At 45.3% G+C, this 25,093-nt stretch overlaps 1 protein-coding gene across 4 annotated transcripts in view; it reads right to left on the bottom strand.

The window, feature by feature from the left end:
* PARL (presenilin associated rhomboid like) overlaps positions 1–17,244 on the bottom strand; it is a 258,743-nt gene extending 241,499 nt beyond the window's left edge. Inside the window, exon 1 of one of the 4 annotated variants that reach the window (XM_056557714.1) lies at positions 17,128–17,244. The gene's annotated coding sequence lies outside the window, so the exon portion shown is untranslated. Of the gene's footprint in view, positions 1–16,961; positions 16,981–17,066; positions 17,097–17,127 lie in introns of those variants that run through there. The other 3 variants (XM_056557710.1, XM_056557712.1, XM_056557713.1) reach the window with 3 other exon arrangements.
* Positions 17,245–25,093: the final 7,849 nt, after the last annotated feature.

Here is a 25,093-nt window from a genome sequence, read left to right as displayed (position 1 = left end):
CACAAATGCCCAGGGGGGGGGGGGTCATTAGACCCCCCCCCCCCCCATGTCGCCACAAATCGCCGGTGAATTCACACTTGGGATTTGCGGCGATTCCGGTGATGCGGGTCACGTGTGGCCCGCTGACCCCAAGATACATAGGATACACCCCTAATCACCTCCTGTATCTATGGGGAGGTGGAGATTTAGTCACCCCCCCAGGATCGCTGCTATTTGCCAGACGATCGTCCGTCCAATAGCAGCCGGCAGGGGAGGGGGTTAATAACCTCTTCTTGCCGCTCTGCCGGCTGACTGAGTTCAGCGGTCAGAGCTTCAAGAGGAAGCCAGGGCAGGGACACCCCCCCCCTCCCGCCCTGCCTTGATCGGAGCCCCTCAGGAGAGAAGATCCCCCTTAGAGCAGGGACAGATTACATCACAGGGACAGGTAGGAGTTAAAAAAAAAAGTTACAAGTAAAAAAAAACAACAAAAAATCCCTGACCCCCTAATAGGTCCCCAAGGGTCCGCCCCAGTTTTTATAGCGTGACCTGGGCCCTAGGGGTCCAGGGCGCTGCATTCCCCCCCCCCCCCCATTTTTTTTGGCCGCAGCTTTTTTCCCCCCCATATAACGGTGTGTGATTTTTAATCACACACCATTATATAATACAGTCGCACCAAGCACACAACACTACATACTACCCCCCACCACACACAGATACACACACACACTCCACACTGGAAAGAAGGGACGATCCCAGAAAAAAAATCAGTGTGTTACAAGAGGGGGATTCGGAAGGATACCACCACTAAATGTGACACTTGCCATGATCATCCGGGCCTCTGCAAGGATTGCTTCAGGGAGTATCACAGTTCCATGGAGTACTAGATTTTCCCCCTTCATATTAATTTTCCATAATTTGACCCCAATGTACCAAGTCAAGAGTACATTGCAAATTTTAACCCCCGTAAAACCACTAAATTGCCCAAAAAACTCTTTTATAAAAAAAACATTTAAAAAAACCTGATAAGACCTCTGGGGGTATTTTTCAAAAAATGGGTCATAAGTCACTGAGTCACTATCATGGGGGACTTTTTTTATGTTGCCTCAAATGCGCAGCGCTCTCTCTCCACCTGAGCAGGGTGCGCATTTGAGGCAAACAGGTTAGGGAGGGCCACACACATCACATTCCCAGAATGATGATTCAGAGCATAGGGTTTGGGGTGGGCATATTTTTTTAGTTTTGGCTATGCTCTGGGTCATCATTCTGGGAACATAACCTTTTTTATGATTTTATGTCCCACTGTACCACACTTTAGTTACTTAGTGTCCCACTGTTCTGGCTATATAGGCAGCAATGCAGAAGCTCAAGGACCCTGACGGCAATCCTGCTCCTCAGAGAATGTAAAGCACCCACAGAGCTCCCTACACCCAGATATGAGGTATGTCCTTACTACAAAGAAATGTATTTACAAATTTACAGTGACATTTTCTCCTGTTACCACTTGTGAAAATGAAAAACTTGGGGTATCCGCAGCATTTTAATTTAATTTAAAAAAAATATCTAAATTTTCCTTTTCACATACCACTTAATGAACATTCATCCAACACCTGTGTGGTGTTAAGGCTCACTGTGCCCCTATTACGTTCCTTAAGGGGTGTAGTTTCCAAAATAGTATGCCATGTGTTTTTTTTTTTTTTTTGCTGTTATGGCACCATAGGGGCTTCCTAAATGACCCCCACCCCCTTTTCAGCAAAATTTGCAAATGTGACTCCTTCTCTTCTGAGAATTATAGTGCGCCAGCAGAGCACGTGACATCCACACATGGGCTTACACATTTTGGGGGGCATTTCTCCTATTACCCCTTGAAAAAAAGTAAAATTTGGGGGGAAAATGCCTTTTAATCCCTTAAGGACCCAGCCAATTTTCGGTGGGACCCTCGCGATCAGGCATCTAATCCCCTATCCTTTGGATAGGGGATAAGGTGTCTTAGCGCCAGAGTACCCCTTTAACCCCTTAAGGACCCAGCCAATTTTCACTGTAGGACACGGCCATTTTTTGCACATCTGACCACTGTCACTTTAAACATTAATAACTCTGGGATGCTTTTACCATTCATTCTGTTTCCGAGATTGTTTTTCGTGACATATTCTACTTTATGTTAGTGGTAAAATGTTGTCGATACTTGCACCATTTAGTGGTGAAAAATTCAAAAATTTGATGAAAAAATTAAAAATTTTGCATTTTTTTACTTTGAAGCTCTCTGCTTATAAGGAAGATGAATATTCCAAATAAATTATATATTGATTCACATATACAACATGTCTTCTTTATGATTGCATCATAAAGTTGACATGTTTTTACTTTTGGAAGACATCAGAGGGCTTCAAAATATAGCAGCAATTTTCCAATTTTTCAAAATCGAAATTTTTCAGGGACCAGTTCTGTTTTGAAGTTGATTTGAAGGGTCTTCATATTAGAAATACCCCACAAATGACCCCATTATAAAAACTACACCCCTTAAAGTATTCAAAATGATATTCAAGGTTTGCTAACCCTTTAGGTGTTTCACAGGAATAGCAGCAAAGTGAAGGAGAAAATTCAAAATCTTCATTTTTTACACTCGCATGTTCTTGTAGACCCAGTTTTTTTAAATTTTTACAAGGGGTAAAAGGAGAGAAATCTTCCTAAAATGTGTAACCCACTTTCTCTCGAGTAAGGAAATACCTCATATGTGTATGTCAAGTGTTCGGCGGGCGCAGTAGAGGGCTCAGAAGGGAATGAGCAACAGTGGGATTTGGGAGAGTGAGTTTTTCTGAAATAGTTTTTGGGGGGCATGTCACATTTAGGAAGCCCCTATGGTGCCAGAACAGCAAAAAAAAAAAAAAAATGGTATACCATTTTGGAAACTATACCCCTCAAGATACATAACAAGGGGTCCAGTGAGTCTTAACACCCCACAGGTGTTTCACAACTTTTTTTTTTAAGTTGGATGAGTAAATGATTTTATTTATTTTTCACTAAAATGCTAGTTTTCCCCCAAATTTTAAATTTTTACAAGGGTTAATAGGAAAGAATGCCCCCAAAAATTTGTTACCCCATCTCTTCTGAGTATGGAAATACCTCATATGTGCATGTCAAGTGCTCTGTTGGTGCACTACAATGCTCAGAAGAGAAGGAGTCATATTTGGCTTTTGCAAAGTAAATTTTGCTGAATTTTTTTTTGGGGGGAGGTCCCATTTAGGAAGCCCCTATGGTGCCAGGACAGCAAAAAAAACAAAAAAAACACATGGCCTACTATTTTGGAAATTATACCCCTCAAGGAACGTAACAAGGGGTACAGTGAGCCTTAACACCCCACAGGTGTTTGACGACTTTTCGTTAAAGTTGGACGTGTAAATTATTATTTATTTTTTTTCACTAAAATGATGGTTTTCCCCAAAAATTTACATATTTACAAGGGGTAATAGGAGAAAATGACCCCCAAAATTTGTAACCCCATCTCTTCTGAGTATGGAAATACCTCATATGTGCACGTCAAGTGCTCTGTTGGCGTACTACAATCCTCAGAAAAGAAGGAGTCACATTTGGCTTTTGCAAAGTAAATTTTGCTGAAATGGTTTTTTGGGGGCATGTCCCATTTAGGAAGTCCCTATGGTGCAGGACAGCAAAAAAAAAAACAAATGGCATACTATTTTGGAAACTACACCCCTCAAGGAACGTAACAAGGGGTACAGTGAGCCTTAACACCCCACAAGTGTTTGACGACTTTGGATGTGTAAATGTTTTTTTATTCTTATTTTCCACTAAAATGCTGGTTTTTCCCAAATTTTACATTTTTACAAGGGGTAATAAGAGAAATGCCAACCAAAATGTGTAACCCCATCTTCTCTGAGTATGGAAATACCCCATTTGTGGACGTCAATTGCACTGCGGGCGCACTACAATGCTCAGAAGAGAAGGAGTCACATTTGCAAATTTTGCTGAAATTGGGGGGCATATCGCATTTCGGAAGCCCCTATGGTGCCAGGACAGCAAAAAAAAAAAAAAAAAAAACCACATGGCATACTATTTTAGAAACTACACCCCTCAAGGAATGTAACAAGGGGTACAGTGAGCCTTAACACCCCACAGGTGTTTGATAAATATTCATGAAGTGGGATGTGAAAATGAAAATTTTGATGTTTTACACTAAAATGCTGGGGTTACCCCAAATTTTTCATTTTCACAAGTGGTAAAAGGAGAAAATTTCATTGTAAATGTGTAAATACATTTCTTAGGAGTAAGGACATAGCTCATATCTTGGCGTAAACAGCATGCACACTGGTCTCAGAGGTGCCAGAGATCAGTCAGGGTCCTTGAGCTATGGCTTTCTCCTATGGAGCCAGAACAGTGGGACCCCCCCCCCCCCTCAAGAGGCATTACGTGGGGTAAATAACTGGGGTACACTAAATAACTAAAATGGGGTACAGTGGGACATAAAATGATAAATTATGTTCCCAGAATGATGACCCAGAGCATAGCCAAAACTAAAAAATATGCCCACCCCAAACCCTGGGCTCTGAATCATCATTCTGGGAATGTGATGGGTGTGGCCGTCCCTAACCTGTTGCCTCAAATGCGCACCCCGCTCAGGTGGAGAGAGAGCGCTGCGCATTTGAGGCAAAATAAAAAGTCCCCGATGATAGTGACTCAGTGACCCATGACCCATTTTTTGTAAAAAAATACCCCCAGAGGTCTTATCAGTTTTTTTTTCAGATGAAACATTATTTTGGGCAATTTAGTGGTTTATGTGGTTAAAACTTGGAATGTACTCTGGACTTGGTACATTAGGGTCAAATTATGGAAAATTAAAATGAGAAGGGAAAATTTAGTACTGCATGGAAGTGTGATACTCCCTGAAGCAATCCTTAATGCAGAGGCGCGGATGATCGGGGCAAGTGTCACATTGAGTGGTGGTATCCTTCCGTATCCCCCTCTTGTAACACACTCTGCATCTTTTCTGGGTTCGTCCCTTCTTTCCAGTGTGGGGGACTTCACCTGGAAAGTGTTGGCTTGGGACGATCCTGGCACCTATTACTCCAGTTCCTTGGGAAGTCCGGCCTGCTCTTTCTCGGTCGCCAAAGATCAGGACCTTTAGGACTTCCTCTTGGAACTGGAGGAATGTCCCTGTGTTGCCTGCATGCTGGGACAGTACAAAAGCGTTGTACATGGCAACCTGTACCATGTAGACTGCAACTTTTTTGTACCATACCCGTGTTTTGCGCATGGCCATGTATGGCTTGAGGACTTGATCAGAAAGATCAACTCCCCCCAACAACAGGTTTTCATGGGCAAGAGCACGGGACTCACCCTTGGGAATAGGTGTCTGCAGGAAATTTAGAGGGAGGCCTCTCTGTTTTTTTCCGCACGGTTTTCCACGTACACGTGGTAACCCTTATCCAGCAATGGGTGCACAAGCTCACAAACGAGTTTCCCGCTAACACCCAGAGTGGGGGAACAATCTGGGGGTTCAATATGGGAATCTCGTCACTCTAAACTTGTAAGTGTACCCGGAGGTACTCTCACAAAGTTTATAGAGCTTCACGCCATATCGCGCCCGCTTCGAGGGAATATACTGGCGGAAGATGAGTCTCCCCTTAAAACTGATAAGAGATTAATCGACCGAGAGCTCACGTAGGCCTCCAGTACGTAGGCCTCCAAAAATTTGGCCCCAAAGTGATCGATGACCAGCTTCACTTTGTAAAGCCAGTCATGGGCGGGATCACTTCGGGGCGGACATGCCTCATTATCTGCATAATGAAGGCATTTCCGAATGGCCTCGAACCGCTTCCGTGTCATGGCCATACTGTAAAGCGGGGTCTTGTATAGGACGTCCCCGCTCCAGTAGCGCCTGACACTAGGCTTTTTGTCCAGGCCCATATACAGCAAGAGGCCCCAAATGTCCTCATCTCTGCTGCATCAATGGCGCGCCATTCATTGGGCCTGGCCAAAAAAGAATCTGGGTGGTGGGCGATGAACTGCCTGGCGTACAGATTCATCTGCTCCACCATTAGATTGACCAGGCCGTCACTGAAAAAATAACTGAAATAGTCAATTTCAGTGAACCCGGCCGTGTAAATCTGGATTCCGGAGTCCCCAACAAACTCCGGAACCCGTGGCTGATAACCCTCTGGGGGTCTCCAGACAGGTTCACCGGAAGGGGGCTCCGGTAAACTTGTCTGGGGGGTCGGACTCCTAGTACCAGCGGCATTGTCACTTGTACTGGTGCCGGCCACTGGGTCACTGTCATGGGGGGTGCGTGGCCTCGCCTGGCGGCGTCTCCGCCGCCGTACAGGGGGGACATCATCACTACTAGATGATGAGGACGACGATGAAGAACACAGAAATGTTGGATCTTCATCGTCCTCACTGGCAGATTCGGAATTGGAGGCAAGAAAAGCGTATGCCTCCGCTGCCGAAAATGCCTGGCGAGCCATCGCCTTTTTCTATGGTGGCGGGGGGTGGTGGTGGGGTGGCGGTGTTGGGGGGGTGTTGGGGGGTGGGGAGTATGTACTGTGTGTGATTGGTTTCACTATAAACTGTATGGGGGGGGGGGAAGCGCTGAGGCCAAATAAATAAATGGGGGGGCCAAATGCAGTGCCCTGAACACCTAATAGGGCCCGGGTCACACTGAAAAATTGCGGCGGACCCTTGGGGACCTATTAGGGGTCGGGGAGAATTTTTTTTTTTACTTTTTTTAACTTTTATTTTACTTTTTACCCTACCTTTCCCTGGGCTGCATTCTTTCCCTGATCTATGGGGGGCTTCTTTTCTTCTGTGGGGGCTCCGATCTCAGCAGAGGGGGGGGTCCCGGTCTTCCTCCAGCAGCTCTGACCGCTGACTGAACCCAGCCAGTCGCGGGAGCTGCAGGAGGATGCGGTTAACCCCTCCCCTGCCGGCTGCTATTGGCTGGACGATCATCCAGCCAATAGCAGCGATCCTGGGGGGGTGACGAAATCGCCACCTCCCCATAGATACAGGAGGTGATCGGGGGTGTATCCTACACCCCCGATCACCTTGTATCTCCGGGTCAGCGGGTCACCAGTGACCCGCATCACCGGAATCGCAGCGATTCACAAGTGTGAATTCTCTTGCGTTTTTTTGCGATCGCCGACATGGGGGGGGGGGGGTCTAATGACCCTTCTGGGCGTTTGCACGGGATGCCTGCTGAATGATTTCAGCAGGCATCCCGGTCCGATCCCAGCCCGGCGGGGACCGGAATTGTCCATGACGTACGCGTACGTCAAGGGTCCTTAACACCTTAAGGGGTTAAAAAGCAAATGTTATTTCAACCAAATTGGTATGTTTAAAATCGCTCTGTTCTGATCCCTTTAACTTTCTCCTTTTTCCATATTCATGATCTGTAGTTTATATCAGCACCACTATTGTGTATATGTGACTTATTGATCACTTTTTATTTCATTTTTCTGGAATGTGATGTGGCCACTGCAGTCCACTGCGCTGGATGATTAACATAACATTTACATTTTTCGGACATTTACGCACACGGCTATACCAAATATTTTTACTTTATTAATTTTTTAACACTTTTTTTTGGGGGGGGGGTAAAATGCGAAAAGGGGAGATACATTTTTTTTTTATTGGGGAAGAGGCTTATTAACACTGTGATAAAACTTTTAGTTTTTTTTACTTTCACTTTTTGTGCCCCCATTGTGTCCGCATTAGAATTCTGCACAGAGATTCCGGAGCAGCAGAGTTCAGTTGAATTCCACCACAGGATAGGGGATTAGTTTTAAACTGAGGGGGGGGGGGGGGGTCTGACCGCTGGGGCCCTCCACGATCTACTGTACGGAGCCCCAGCAATCTTTGGCTCCCCCATAGAGATATATAGGGGGAGTGAGGCGTGAAATGCCTCTCCTGGGGAGAAATGGGGCTCCATACAGGAGATTATGGGGGGGACCCAGCAGTTGGACTCCCCTCATTTGAAAACTTTTAGTATGAGATATCTCCTTTAGGGTGCGTTCACACTGCGGAATCTCTACTCGCGGAATTCCGTGAGCGGAGACTCTGTCTGGCGGGCGCCGCCGTAAATACTTCAGTGTTAGGGCCGCGGGGCACTGCTTGCGGAATCCGCACAAAGAATGAACATGTTCTTTCTTTGCGTGGAACAATTTCAGTGGCAGAATTGTCTGCCGCTGAAATTCCGCAGTGTGAACGGGTCTCGCGGAGACCCATTCACACTAATGTTAAATTCCCACCGTGGACTTCTGCTTCTGGAATTCTACCCGTGGAATTCCGTAGTGTGAACATACCCTTATAGTCAAAATGGGCTGTGTCCTTACGTGGTTAAGGGTTTAAATTTACACCAAAACTATTGCAGGCACAGCTTTAAATAAAAAAAACACTGACCCCATTTTATTCCCATTCAGAATCAAAAAGAAGGGGGAGTGCATAAAACTATGCTTTTAATGAATAGTCTAAAAAATCACCTCAATATTGTGAAGTATATGGAGTTATGGAGTAACCCTTTACCACCTGTAGGAGATAGTGGGGTGTCACATACAAATGTAATAAAGTATCTCATATGAATAATGTGTGGTTAAGCCCGTCTGTATTACCTACGCGTTTCAGCTCACAGGTCCACGTGGTCTCATCAGGGTTATGCAAATTTCAGAATACCTGAGATACAAAAGTTCTGTTGTCCAAAAATAAACCTGTTTAAAGGGGTACTCCGGTGGAATTTTATTTTTATTTTATTTTTTTTATCAACTGGTGCCAGAAAGTTAAACAGATTTGTAAATTACTTTTATTACAAAATTCTTAATCCCTCCAGTACCTATTAGCGGCTGTATACTACAGAGGAAATTCTTTTATTTTTGGATTTCTTTTCTGTCATGACCACAGTGCTCTCTACTGACACCTCTGTCCAGAGCAGGAGAAAATCCCCATAGCAAACATATGCTTCTCTGGAGAGTTCCTAAAATGGACAGAGATGTCAGCAGAGAGCACTGTGGTCATGACAAAAGAAATCCAAAAAGAAAAGAATTTCCTCTGTAGTATACAGCCGCTAAGAAGTACTGGAAGGATTAAGAATTTTTTTTATAGAAGTAATTTACAAATCTGAAAAAACTATGTAGGTGTGTGCAGCTCACAACTATTACGCACCGAGGTCAGACTTGGCAAGCAACTATACCTTAATTGCTAGAAAGGGAAAAACCAAAAAATACAATGTAGCCCGGACCTTCTAGGTGAGTAGATAAAAATGGATATACGTGGATCGTGCTTCAATAATAATTATCATTTATTATAAAATATAGATAAGATTCCGACACTTCTCACAGGGCCCTTGTGAGAAGAACATACATATTAAAAGGCAATCTAACAATGTATTTAGGCAATAGTAATTAGAACTAAAAACTTGGCATAGAATAATAAAATGAAATAGCAGAATAAGATCTGTACCATACAAATATATATATTAAAGAGTTGCTCTTCTAGATATTTAGGGTAGATATGTCCCTTTTAGATACAGTAGCAAACAGTCTGTAATATTAGAAATTTGTTACCGGTCTGTATATGGTAACTCAGACGATGGGTATTGCTCCCGCAATGGCTGAGTGTCCGTGGTGTGCACAGTTCTCTGTGCGGTGCTTCCAATTATGAGCCTGGTCCAGTAGGATCTGAGCGCGGTGGCAGTCGCTGTCGGCTGAGGCGCTGGCAGGCGCCGAAGATCGCGGTAGTGTCCGGGGACTGCTGGCGCTGGCGTGCGCTGGAGTTGGTATTCCTCACCGCTTTACTAGTTGACAGACAGGACCATGTACTGGAGGGCTGGAAGTTCACCTCGTGGTGCCGGCGTCTGACGTCAGAGCCGGGATGGCTACACCGGGATGGCTAAACTGGACCGGATCTGAACTGCTGAACCGGGTAGGTAGCAGAGTAAGAGCGCTAATGATGGTACAGTTCATAAAAGGTAACTGGCCATAAATTTAGGCACAGTTCAAGTACTACTAAGCCAGTAGATAACGACTAGACGCGTTTCAGGGTTGTATAATGTAACCCTTTCCTCAGTAGTACTGAGGAAAGGGTTACATTATACAACCCTGAAACACGTCTAGTCGTTATCTACTGGCATAGTAGTACTTGAACTGTGCCTAAATTTATGGCCAGTTACCTTTTATGAACTGTACCATCATTAGCGCTCTTACTCTGCTACCTACCCGGTTCAGCAGTTCAGATCCGGTCCGGTTTAGCCATCCCGGTGTAGCCATCCCGGCTCTGACGTCAGACGCCGGCACCACGAGGTGAACTTCCAGCCCTCCAGGACATGGTCCTGTCTGTCAACTAGTAAAGCGGTGAGGAATACCAACTCCAGCGCACGCCAGCGCCAGCAGTCCCCGGACACTACCGCGATCTTCGGCGCATGCCAGCGCCTCAGCCGACAGCGACTGCCACCGCGCTCAGATCCTACTGGACCAGGCTCATAATTGGAAGCACCGCACAGAGAACTGTGCACACCACGGACACTCGTCTGAGTTACCATATACAGACCGGTAACAAATTTCTAATATTACAGACTGTTTGCTACTGTATCTAAAAGGGACATATCTACCCTAAATATCTAGAAGAGCAACTCTTTAATATATATTTGTATGGTACAGATCTTATTCTGCTATTTCATTTTATTATTCTATGCCAAGTTTTTAGTTCTAATTACTATTGCCTAAATACATTGTTAGGTTGCCTTTTAATATGTATGTTCTTCTGCAAAGGGCCCTGTGAGAAGTGTCGGAATCTTATCTATATTTTATAATAAATGATAATTATTATTGAAGCACGATCCACGTATATCCATTTTTATCTACTCACCTAGAAGGTCCGGGCTACATTGTATTTTTTAATTTACAAATCTGTTTAACCCCTTCCCGCAGAATGGCATATATAAACGCCGGGTTGTGCAGTGCGTTCGCGCATCCCGGCGATTATAAATGACATTCAGTTAACCCGGCGATGCGCAGCATCGCACGGGTTAACTGGCAGAAGTCCCGCTGTTTCCAGCAGGGGACAACTTCTGCTTCACCCCCCAGGACCATCCATTGATGGTCCTGGTCAGCGATCACTGTGATTGGTCCCTGTGGACCAATCACAGTGATCTGGGGTGAAAGTTCAGATCCCCCGCACTGCCCGCCCCTGGAAGTCGGGCAGAACGGGGGACGAAGGCTGCGGGGGCTCGTGGGGACCTGCGGCACACGGGGGGAACACGTGGGGACCGGCGGAATTACCTGGCGGGACCGAGGAGCAGCGGCAGGACCGGCCACGTGGAGGAGCAGCGACGGGACCGGCAGGTAAGTATGTAGTCCTCAGAGGCAGCAGTGAAGATCTTCACTGCTGCTTCTAGGAGTCTGAAAACTACAACTCCCAGCATGCCTAGACAGCCTTTGGCTGTCTGGGCATGCTGGGAGTTGTAGTTTTGCAACATCTGGATGGCCCCAGTTTGGAGACCATTGTATAATGGTCTCCAATCTGTGCTCTTCCAGCTGTTGCAAAACTACAACTCCCAGCATGCACTGACTGTCCAGGCATGCTGGGAGTTTTAGTTCAGCAACATCTGGCCCTTCAGATGTTGCCGAACTACAACTCCCAGCATGCCCTTCAGCTGTCTGGGCATGCTGGGAGTTGTAGTTTTGCAACAACTGGAGACACACTGGTTGGGAAACATTGTTTCTAACTCAGTGTTTCCTAACCTGTGTGCCTCCAGCTGTTGCAAAACTATAACTCCCAGCATGCACTAACAGACCATGCATGCTGGGAGTTGTGGTTTTGCAACAGCTGGTGCAACCCCCCCCCCCCCCACCCCCGTGAATGTACAGGGTACATTCACATGGGCGAGGCTTTTACAGTGGGTTTCTCGCATCTTGAGATGCAGCAAATTTTGCGCTGGGAAACTCGCTGTAATCCCCCTCCCACGTGACTGTACCCTAAAAACACTACACTAACACAAAATAAAATAAAAAGTTAAAAACACTACATATACACATACCCCTACACAGCCCCCCTCCCCCAATAAGAACGTCCGGTACACCACTGTTTCCAAAGCAGAGCCTCCAGCTGTTGAAAAACAACAACTCCCAGTATTGCCGGACAGCCGTTGACTGTCCACGCATGCTGGGAGTTTTGCAACAGCTGGAGGCACCCTGTTTGGGAATCACTGGCGTAGAATACCCCTATGTCCACCCCTATGCAAATCCCTAATTTTGGCCTCAAATGCACATGGCGCTCTCACTTTGGAGCCCTGTCGTATTTCAGGGCAACAGTTTAGGGCCACATATGGGGTATCGCTGTACTCGGGAGAAATTGTGTTACAAGGTTTGGGGGGCTTTTTCTTCTTTAACCCTTCATGAAAAGGAAATGTTGGGGTCTACACCAGAATGTTAGTGTAAAATTTTTTTATTTTTTACACTAACATGCTGATGTTGCCCTATACTTTACATTTTCACAAGAGGTAAAAGGGAAAAAAGCCCCCCAAAATTTGTAACGCAATTTCTCCCGACTACAGAGATACCCCATATGTGAGCGCAAAGTGCTCTGGGGGCGCACAACAAGGCCCAGAAGGGAGAGTGCACCATGTACATTTGAGGTGATTTGCACAGGGGTGGCTGATTGTTACAGCAGTTTTGACAAACGCAAAAAAAAAAAAAAACCCACGTGACCCCATTTCGGAAACGACACCCCTCACGGAATGTAATGAGGGGTGCAGTGAGAATTTACCCCCCACAGGTGTCTGACGGATCTTTGGAACAGTGGTCCGTGAAAATGAAAACTTGTACAGCCCACTGTTCCAAAGATCTGTCAGACACCAGTGGAGGGCAAATGCTCACTGTACCCCTTGTTACGTTCCTCAAGGGGTCTAGTTTCCAAAATGGTATGCCATGTGAGGGTTTTTTGCTGTTCTGGCACCATAGGGGCTTCCTAAATGCAACATGCCCCCCAAAAACCATTTCAGAAAAACGTACTCTCCAAAATCCCCTTATCGCTCTTTCCCTTCTGAGCCCTCTACTGCGCCCGCCGAACACTTTACATAGACATATGAGGTATGTGCTTATTCGAGAGAAATCAGGCTACAAATATAAGTATACATTTTCTCCTTTTACCCCTTGTAAAAATTCAAAAATTGGGTCTACAAGAACATGCGAGTGTAAAAAAATGAAGATTGTGAATTTTCTCCTTCACTTTGCTTCTATTCCTGTGAAACACCTAAAGGGTTAAAATGATGACTGAATGTCATTTTGAATACTTTGGGGGGGTGCAGTTTTTATAATGGGGTCTTTTGTGGGGTATTTCTAATAAGAAGACCCTTCAAATCCACTTCAAACCTGAACTGGTCCCTGAAAAATAGTGAGTTTGAAAATTTTGTGAAAAATTGGAAAATTGCTGCTGAACTTTGAAGCCCTCTGGTGTTTTCCAAAAGTAAAAACTCGTCACTTTTATGATGCAGACATAAAGTAGACATATTGTATATGTGAATAAAACATTTTTTTATTTGTAATATCCATTTTCCTTACAAGCAGAGAGCTTCAAAGTTAGAAAAATGCTAAATTTTCTAATTTTTCATCAAATTTTAGGATTTTTCACAAGGAAAGGATGCAAGTTACCACAAAAATTTACCACCATGTTAATGAAGAATATGTCACGAAAAAACAATCTCGGAATCAGAATGATAACTAAAAGCATTCCAGAGTTATTAATGTTTAAAGTCACAGTGGTCAGATGTGCAAAAAACGCTCTGGTCCTTAAGGCCAAAATGGGCTTGGTCCTGAAGGGGTTAACTTTCTGGCCCCAGTTGATAAAAAAATTTTTTTTAAAAAGGGCTACTCCGGTAGAAAACAGTTTAAGGCATGTAGAAGCAGTAGTCAGACATGCGTATGTCATTTAGGGATACAGGTACTGTATAGGTGAGTACGCCATCCAGCCTGTTCCACATAGACCTAGAAAGGAGAAAAACAATGCAGTTCCTCCTATAAATTCTGTCGGTGGACAAAAAGAATCAATTGATCCAGGGGCAGAGAGTACTCACGGTTACTAACATCTGGTCCACCGTCCGTGCACCCGAAGTGGCGGGGAGCCATGCAATACAGCCAGCTTCCAAGGCAACTTCGGAAAGGGGCGGTCCGATTTTTTCACAGGTTTCAATTTTTCACCTCACACCAGCACACAGTCCTCACGTGCCTTGGAAGCTGGCTGTATTGTACAGCATCCTGCCACTGCAAGGGCACGGACGGAGGATCAGATGCCAGTAACAGTGAGTACTCTATGCCCCTAGATCCATTGATCCTCTCTGTCCACCAACAGACTTTATAGGAGGAACTGCATTGTTTTTCTCATTTCTAGGTCTATGTGGAATGGGCAGGATGGCGCACTCACCTATACCTGTATCCTTATATGGCATACATAGGTCTGACTGCTGCTACGGTATGCCTTAAACGGGTTTATTTTTGAACAGCAGAACCTTTGTATTTGACCTTGTTGTCAGGATTTTATTGTATCTCAGATATTCTAAAATTTGTAAAGGTGCACCGAAATGGAAATTTCAGAACCGAAACGAAACCGAAATAAAAAAAAATGTCCGGACGAAACCGATACCGAAAATGACTTCTCCCCGTCTTCTGGTAAAATGCAGCGCTCCGCTCATTAGATTCCCCCACATTAGATTGCCAGCTCCCCCACATTAGGTCGGGAGTTCCCCCACATTAATAGGCAGCTCCCCCACAATAGTAGGCAGCTCCCCCACATTAGGTCAGCATTTCCCCCACAATAGTAGGCAGTTCCCCCCAACAATATTAGGCAGCTCCCTCCCACATTAGGTCGGCAGTTCCCCCACAATAGTAGGCAGTTCCCCCACAACAATATTAGGCAGCTCCCCCCACATTTGTAGGCAGCTCCCCCCACATTTGTAGGCAGCTCCCCCTCCCCACAATATTAGGCAGCTCCCCCCCACAATATTAGGCAGCTCCCCCACAATATTAGGCAGCTCCCCCACATTTGTAGGCAGCTCCCCCCCCCAACAATATTAGGCAGCTTCCCCCCCCCACATTTGTAGGCAGCTGCCCCCCAACAATATTAGGCAGCTCCCCCCCACCCCACAGACATACAGCTTCCAGCCATATACAGTGTATGGCTGGAGGCTGTATGTCTGTACTGCTGCCCCCACAGTGATCTGGTCACCGCTCCTCCGGCCCGGGGTCACATCTACTGCTATGGCCTATGGACCATAGCAGTAGGTGCCGGGACCGGGGGAGCGGTGACCGGAACACTGAACAAGATGACGCGGTCACTTACCAGGCCCCAGCCAGCGCACGTTCTCTTGCAACGATCCTGCGGTCCTCCTGCGTCTCTATGGTTGTATGCATGGGACGTCAGTGACGTCCCGTGCGTATGACCATAGATGCGGAGAAGCGAGGGACCGAGGGAGGATCGCAGGAGGATGCCGGGGAATGGTGAGTGACCGGCGGACATCCTTATGTCCCGAAAAGATTTTCGGGACACAGGGATGTCCGGGATAGGAATACTTCTTTTTATGTGCCTGGGCCGGCTCCCGTGTGTGTCTGCAGGCGGGGGCCGGCCAGAGCATATAAAACCTAATACTGTATACTAAAAACCAGGGGGCCTCCAGCTGTTGTGAAACTACAACTCCCAGCATGCCGGACAGACTTTGCCGGTCCGGGCATGCTGGGAGTTGTAGTTTCACAACAGCTGGAGGCCCCCTGGTTTTTAGTATACAGTATTCACACGGGAGCTGGCCCGGGTACATAAAAAGAAGTATTTCTATCCCGGAGAGCGCGCCCCCCCCCAGATGTTGCGGCCGGCCCCCCCTGCACCCCCCACAAGTGCCTCTGCCACTGGCAGTGTTTGCAACTTGTGCTGTGGGCGGGCAGGGGAGGTGGGTCATTATCGGCACATTTTTTGTTGTTTCGGCATTTCCCCGAAACAGCCATTTTCGGCCGATATGTATCGGCCGCTGATATATCGGTGCATCCCTAAAAATTAGCATACCCTGTGATTGCCCCTGATGAGGCCACGTAGACCTGTGAGCTGAAACACATAGGGAATACAGACGGGCTTAACCACATTATTCATATGAGATACTTTATTACATTTGTATGTGACACCCCACTATCTTTTAACAGGTGGTGAAGTTATCCTTTCTAATAGGTGTCAGAGGTCAGCCCCACAGTAGACTGCCTCTACATATACTTCACAATATTGAGGTGATTTTTATTTAGACTATTCATTAAAAGCAAAGTTTTACGCACGTCAGACCAGCTCCCCTCCCCCCCCCCCCCCCTTTTAATTCTGCTTATCTATTGCTGGTAGACTAAGGGCATGTTCACACTGCGGAATTCCATGAACGGAGATTCTGTCAGGCGGCCGCCGTCGTCGGCAGTAGGACCACAGGGCACTACGCCATCACCATTGATAGCTATGCAGTACTCGCGGAATTCCGCACAAAGAATTAACATGTTCTTTCTTTGCGCTGAATAATTTCAGCGGCGGAATTATCCGCCACTAAAATTCCACAATGTGAATGGATCTCACGGAAGAACCATTCACGCAGTGTGAATTCCGCAGTGTGAACGGATCTCACGGAAGAACCATTCACACTGATAGTACTGTTCACTGCGCGGAATTCTACTCACAGAATTCCGCAGTGTGAACGTACCCTAATGAATAACTGGGTGAGTGGACACCCTTCACCTTTCCACATAACTTTACCATGTAGAATCAAAAACAAATTGATTTGGTGCAGATCTGCAGCTGTGGAATATCTGCCTGCAAATAAGGATGGAAAATGCGTGTGATCACATCCTAGCAATGTTACAAAACAAAAACTACAACTTGGGGGATTATGTTTATTCTACTTACTAGAAAGTTCCAATAAATTTACAGAAAGACATAAAAAGGAATCTGCTGCTAATAGCTTCACTTGCCTGCTCTTGAGATACAGCGCACAGCTACATTTACATAAAACAACCCCAGTACATAACAATGCCCATGGCTGAAAAACACAGAGTACAAGGGTAGCTGAATAATACCACAATCTATGGAGACCACCAGCACTGCACCACAAATATTCATACTTCACCGTGTACTCACAAGTCAGATGTTGAATCCCAGAAGTCTAAAGGACCTTCCGTGATGTCATCATCACGTGATTAGTCACATGTATGGGAGGAGTCGGGATGTTGGTAGTTTTCATGTAGTCGTTTCTTGTTCAGACACCTCCGGTCTCCTGTTCTATACACTTTACACACAAACACAGCTCTATACTGTATACTCTATACACACACAACTCTACACTGTATGTTCTGTAGGCACAAAGCTCGAAACTGTACTTTATAGGGGGATGTACCAAACAGCATAGGGGGATTGACTGCAATTCTCATAACTATCACTAGATGTCACTACACTTTTTACACTTATGGTAAATCACAGTATGTTATTTTTCTGTAGTTCTTAACCCATAGAGGACCAAGCCTATTTTGACCTTAACCCCTTAAGGACCGGGGATTTTTCCGTTTTTTGCATTTTCGTTTTTAGCTCCTTGCCTTTAAAAAATCATAACTCTTTCAATTTTGCACCTAAAAATCCATAGGATGGCTTATTTTTTGCGCCACCAATTCTACTTTAATGACGTCAGTCATTTTGCCCAAAAATCTACAGTGAAATGGAAAAAAAAAATCATTGTGCAACAAAATTGAAAAAAAACGCAGTTTTGTAACTTTTGGGGGCTTCCGTTTCTACGTAGTACATTTTTCGGTAAAAATGACACCTTATCTTTATTCTGTAGGTCCATACGATTAAAATGAAACCCTACTTATATAGGTTTGATTTTGTCGGACTTCTGGAAAAAATCATAACTACATGCAGGAAAATTAATACGTTTAAAATTGTCATCTTCTGACCCCTATAACTTTTTTATTTTTCCGTGTATGGGGCGGTATGAGGGCTCATTTTTTGAGCCGTGATCTGAAGTTTTTAACGGTACCATTTTTGCATTGATAGGACTTATTGATCGCTTTTTATTCATTTTTAAATTATATAAAAAGTGACCAAAAATGCACTATTTAGAATTTTGGAATTTTTTACCGCGCACGCCATTGACTGAGTGGTTTAATTAATGATATATTTTTATGATTCGGACATTTCCGCATGTGGTGATACCATATATGTTTATTTTTATTTACACTTTTTTTTTTTTTTTGGAAAAGGGGGGTGATTCAAACTTTTAATAGGGGAGGAGTTAAATGATCTTTATTCACCTTTTTTTTTCACTTTTTTTTTGCAGTGTTATAGGTCCCATAGGGACCTATAACACTGCACACACTGATCTTTATCATTGATCACTGGCTTCTCATAGGAAACCAGTGATCGATGATTCTGCCGCATGACTGCTCATGCCTGAGCACTGAGCAGTTATTCGGCGATCGGACAGCGAGGAGGCAGGTAGGGGCCCTCCCGCTGTCCTGTAAGCTGTTCGGGATGCCGCGATTAGCCACGGCTATCCCGAACAGCCCGACTGAGCTTGCCGGCAACTTTCGCTTTTAGCCGCTCTGAGCGCGCGGCTAAAGGGTTATTAGCTATTAACGCTATTAGAGGCGGGTCCCGGCTTCACTATGACGCCGGGCCCGCCGTGATATGACGCGGGGTTACTGTGTAACCCCGCGTTATATCAGGAGAGCAGGACCAAGGACGTACCTGTACGTCCTTGGTCCTTAAGGGGTTAAAGGACATCTGCAGCACTCATACATAAAAAAAAAAAAGTTTACCTCATCTGATAGTTCTTTCAAAGACCTTTCCAACGATACCTCATTTGTCAAATTTGGCCCAGCCATTCTCTTATAATTGCCACCTGTAGCAGTAAGCAGCCATGTAATAAAGACTACATTTCCCATGACTCCCTGCGCCAGCTTCCTGTTAGCTGCTGCTCTCCCTCCTCCCCTTCGCTCTCCAAAGTTTTCCGAATCTAGAGCGGGGAGGAGCGAGGGCAGAGGCCGAGACCGCACGTCTGCAGGACATAATTAAGCCACGCCCCTTGGGTTCGGAAATCTCACTTCACACCCCCGCTATACATTACACAAGAAGCAGGGGGAGAGCTGGAACGTATACAGCTCTGTACACAGCTCCATCCCCTCTACATAGCTCCATCCCCTGCTCTGTCTCCCCAGGACCTCATCTACCAAGGGGAGGCTGCAAGTTTGCACTGGGAAAATACAGAGCGGGGGAGGGGAGAGAGGACGTCTGTGCAGAGCTCCTTCACCTCCATAATGTATGAGGAGACACAGACTGCACTGCACTGGGCTGAGGATTTGTGTGTGTGAAGGAGACACAGACTGCAGGGGAATAATTATCATACTGGGGATGATTTCTATGTGTGAGAGGGGGGGGGGGACTCCTGAATGACATGCTGGGAGTTGTAGTCCCTGTTATGTGTGTGTATGCCAGTGTTTAATGCTGGGAGTAGTAGTTTTGCAACATCTGGAGGCACCCTGGTTGGGAAACACTGGTGTATGGACTACAACCCCCTGGAGACTACTGAGATACAATATCAGTGATGAACTACAACCCCCAGGAGACTACTGAGATACAATAGAGCTGTTGGTGAACTACAACCCCCAGGAGACTACTGAGATACAATAGAGGTGTACAACCCCCGGGAGACTACTGAGATACAATAGAGGTGTTGGTGAACTACAACTGCCAGGAGACTACTAAGATACAATATAGGTGTTGGTGAACTACAACTCCCAGGAGACTACTAAGATACAATATAGGTTTTGGTGAACTACAACTCCCAGGAGACTACTAAGATATAATAGAGGTGTTGGTGAACTACAACTCCCAGGAGACTACTGAGATACAATATAGGTGTTGGTGAACTACAACTCCCAGGAGACTACAGAGATACAATATAGGTGTTGATGAACTACAACCCCCAGGAGACTACTGAGATACAATAGAGGTGTTGGTGAACTACAACCCCCAGGAGAATACTGAGATACAATAGAGGTGTTGGTGAACTACAACCCCCCAGTAGACTACTGAGATACAATAGAGGTGTTGGTGAACTTCAACTCCCAGGAGACTACTAAGATACAATATAGGTGTTGGTGAACTACAACTCCCAGGAGACTACTGAGATACAATATAGGTTTTGGTGAACTACAACTCCTAGGAGACTACTAAGATACAATAGAGGTGTTGGTGAACTGCAACTCCCAGGAGACTACTGAGATACAATATAGGTGTTGGTGAACTACAACTCCCAGGAGACTGAGATACAATAGAGGTGTTGATGAACTACAACTCCCAGGAGACTACTGAGATACAATAGAGGTGTAGGTGAACTACAACCCCCATGAGACTACAGAGGCAGCATGCTGGTGTTATACCACAGACTGAAGCCTCCTGAATGACGCATGCTGGGAGTTGTAGTCCCTTTTGTGTGTGTATGCCAGTGTATCCCAACCAGGGCTGAGTTATATTAGTGTGCTGTGTATAATTCTGCACAGGCTGTGTGTATATATATATATATATATATATATATATATATATATATATATATGTGTGTGTGTGTGTATATATAGAAGAGAAGAAAGAACAGCACATCCACGAAGAGTAGTAGATCATATGTCGGTGCACGCCATCATCCGGGTCTTGGTTAGAGATTCCAAAGCAAAGATATCCAAGGAAAGAGACGGCAGTACACAGCAGTTAATCCATCCAGGTGAAATTTATTCATCCCCAGGCACAATGCAAAGTGCTACGTTTCAACGACCTCACATCTTCTTTTTCAAGCATTGCTTGAAAAAGACGATGTGAGGTCATTGAAACGTAGCACTTTGCATTGTGCCTGGGGATGAATAAATTTCACCTGGATGGATTAACTGCTGTGTACTGCCGTCTCTTTCCTTGGATATATATGTGTGTGTGTGTGTGTGTATATATATATATATATATATATATATATATATATATATATATATTAGTGTGTTGTGTATAACGCTGTGTGTGTATATATATATATATATATATATATATATATATATATATATATTGGGGAATATGCAAAGCAGCTCATTACATCACCTCTTCAGGTAATGTTCCCTGGTATCAGCTTAGCTCCTGTTAAGGAATATAAAAAGCTGATTGGGATTTTATGCCAAGCCAGACTACTCCCCAAAAGGGAAGTTTCTACCCATCTGCAGACAGCTGTTTCGTGGTTTTTGCCACTCATCAGTGCAGGGCAGGGTGATCTGGCTTGGCTGGGGTAAGAGGCCTGAGAGCAGCTAAAAGGGGCTGAGTATTTACCTCAGGGCGAGGCCACCACTTTTTATATATATATATATATATATATATATATAGACAGCGTTATACACAACACACTAATATATATATATATATATATACACCGTATTTATCGGGGGATACCACGCACCGGCCTATAACACGCACCCTCATTTTACCAAGGATATTTGAGTAAAAAAAGTTTTTTACCCAAATATCCATGATAAAATGAGGGTGCGTGTGTGCGTGTGTATACCCCGATATACCCCCAGGAAAGGCAGGGGGAGAGAGGCCGTCGCTGCCCGATTCTCTCCCCCTGCCTTTCCTGGGGTCTATAGCGCTGCTGTCGGCCCTTTTCACCCCCTGGTTATCGGCCAGGGGGAGAGAAGGGGCAGCGGCACCCATTGCCGGCGCCGCTGCCCCGTTGCCTCCCCCCATCCCCGGTGGCATAATTACCTGAGTCAGGTCCGCACTGCTCCGCTGCTCCAGGCCTCCGTCGTGCGTCCCCAGCTTCGTTGCTATGCACGGCGCGGCGCTCTGACGTCATGCGCCGTTCAGCGCATAGCAACGACGGAGGCCTGGAGCAGCGGAGCAGCGCGGACCCGACTCAGGTAATTATGCCACCGGGGATGGGCGAAAACCAGGGGGAGAAAAGGGCCAACAGCAGCACTCTAGACCCCAGGAAAGGCAGGGGGAGAGAAGCGGGCAGCGACGGCCTCTCTCCCCCTGCCTTTCCTGGGGGTGTATCGGCGTATAACACGCACACAGACTTTAGGCTAAAAATTTTAGCCTAAAAAGTGCGTGTTATACGCCGATAAATACGGTATATATGTTGCAAAACTACTACTCCCAGCATTCCCTGGTTGGGAAACACTGGCATACACACACATAACAGGGACTTCAACTCCCAGCATGTGTCATTCAGAAGTCCCCCCCCCTCACACATAGAATTCATCCCCAGTATGATATTTATTCCCCTGCAGTCTGTGTCTCCTTCACACACACAAATCCTCAGCCCCGTGCAGTGCAGTCTGTCCTCCTCACACACACAAATCCTCAGCCCCATGCAGTGCAGTCTGTGTCTCCTCACACATCATTATGGAGGTGAAGGAGCTCTGCACGGACGTCCTCTCTCCCCTCCCCCGCTCTGTGTTTTCCCTGTGTAAACTTGCACCCTCCCCGTGGTAGATGAGGTCCTGGGGAGACAGAGCAGGGGGAGGGGATGGAGCCGAGTACCGAGCTGTGTGCGAGGGATGAAGCGGTGCATGGAGCTGTGTACAGAGCTGTATACGTTCCCGCTCTCCCCCTGCTTCTTGTGTAATGTAAGAGCGGGGGGTGTGAAGTGAGATTTCCGAACCCAAGGGGCGTGGCTTATGTCCTGCAGACGTGCGATCTGTGCCTCTGCCCTCGCTCCTCACCGCTCTAGCTTCGGCAAACTTTCCAGGGGAATGAAGCAATCCCCCGGCGCATTATGGGCATTTCTGACGTAGCGTCGACCAAGATAGAGGCTACATAGAGAATAATAGGTCAACGCTACGTGCGTTAGGGGACCAGGAGATGACTTCCGGTGGCGGCATAGCGGAGAAACGGGACCAGCCAGGTAATGGATCCCATTTAGAAACTTATATAGCTTGTGTTATTATTACATTTGGGCCCTAATTTGCTAGCGCTGCAGTTGTCCTTTAACCCCTTAAGGACGCAGCCCATTTGGGCCTTAAGGACGCAGACAATTTTATGTTTTCCATTTTTCCTCCTCGCCTTCAAAAAATCATAACTCTTTTATATTTTCATCCATAGACTAGTATGAGGGCTTATTTTTTTTGCGCGACCAGTTGTCCGTTGTAATGGCATCACTCACTTGACCATAAAATGTATGGCGCAACCAAAAAAATACTATTTGTGTGGGGAAATTAAAAAGAAAAATTTTGCTAATTTTGGAAGGTTTCGTTTTCACGCCATACAATTTACGGTAAAAATGACGTGTTATTTATTCTTTGGGTCAATACGATTAAAATGATACCCATGATAACATACTTTTCTATTACTGTTGCGCTTTAAAAAAAATCACAAACTTTTTAACCAAATTAGTACGTTTAAAATCCCCCTATTTTGAAGACCTATAACTTTTGAATTTTTCCGTCTAAGCGGCGGTATGAGGGTTCATTTTTGGCGCAGTGATCTGTACTTTTTATTTAATATTAATAATAATATTAATATTTAATATTTGCTTATATAAAACTTTGAATAAATCTTTTATAAATTTTTTTCGGAATAAAATGTTATAAAAAAGCAGCTATTTTGGACTTTATTTTTTTACGTTCGCGCCGTTCACCGTACGGTATCATCAACATGTTATTTTAATTGTTCAGATATTTACGCACGCGGCGATACCAAATATGTATATAAAATATTTTTTTTAACACTTTTTGGGGGGGAAATAGGGAAAATGGGACAGTTTACGTTTTTATTGGGGGAGGGGGTTTTTCACTTTTTTTTACTTTTACTTTTATTTTTACACTTTAATAGTCCCCATAGGGGACTATTTATAGCAAGCATTCGATTGCTAATCCTGTTCAGTGCTATGTATAGGACATAGCACTAATCAGGGTTATCGGTCATCTTCTGCTCTGGTCTGCGGGAAGGCAGATCAGAGCAGAAGACTCCCGGAAGGCAGCGGAGGCAGATGAGGGGACCTCCGTCTGCCATGCTGGATGATCGGATCACCGCGGCAGAGCTGCAGGCGATCCGATCATCCATTTAAGTGACCACGAAGCTGCAAATGCTGTGATCTGTATTGATTACGGCATCTGAGGGGTTAATGGCGGACATCCGCGTGATCGCAGGTGTCCGCCATTACCGACGGGTCCCTGGCTGCGATCAACAGCCGGGACCTGCCGCGCATGATCCGGACATCGCTCCAATGCCCGCGGTTATGCTTAGGACGTAAATGTACGTCCTGGTGCTTTAAGCACCACCTCACCAAGACGTACATTTACGTCCTTTGTCGTTAAGGGGTTAAAGGGGTACTCCAGTGGAAAACTTTTTATGTGTGGTGGGAGCATGTCTCTAAAAGGGAAAAAATTCCTTTTATTTTCAGAAATTTTACATCAGCCTCAGATAAGGGGGATAGCCTGTGAACTGTATGTAAGGAACCTTTCCGCAAGACTGCGTCCACTGTGACTCCGTGAGCAGGTATTTATAAAGAAACTATGTTGTATGCTATTTTTGGTAGTGAGGGAACAAGGATCGCAGGAGGTCCACTCGTGCAAAGGGGAGTGAGAAGGAGTATAAAGGAAAGAAAGGCAGACTCCTGAGGATTTTGGAGGGAAAAATAGAGAAACCCCCTGTGCTGGAAATAGTAATGCCTAATAAGCCAACATAACAGATAAGACGCTCAGGCGGAGGCAGTCTGCACGAAATGACTAGTCACAATAAGATGGACAAGTTTCTGAAATCCCCAAGGGACACTATTAACCCCTTAATGACCAAGCCCATTTTCACCTCAAGGACCAGGCCAATTTTATTTTTGCGTTTTCGTTTTTCCCTCCTCGCCTTCTAAAATCCATAACTCCTTTATATTTCCATGTACAGACCCATATAAGGGCTTGTTTTTTGTGTAACCAATTGTACTTTGTAATGAAACCTCTCATTTTACCATAAAACATTTTTTAGGGAGGAAATTTAAATGAAAACCAAAATTTTGCACATTTTGGAGGGTTTTGTTTTCACACTGTACACTTTACGGTAAAAATGATAGGTGTTCTTTATTCTGTGG

Source organism: Hyla sarda, chromosome 2 (assembly GCF_029499605.1).
Source record: "Hyla sarda isolate aHylSar1 chromosome 2, aHylSar1.hap1, whole genome shotgun sequence".
NCBI classification, from domain to species: Eukaryota; Metazoa; Chordata; class Amphibia; order Anura; family Hylidae; genus Hyla; species Hyla sarda.
Note: the sequence above shows the minus strand (reverse complement) of the source record. Positions and strands in the feature narration are given on the sequence as shown.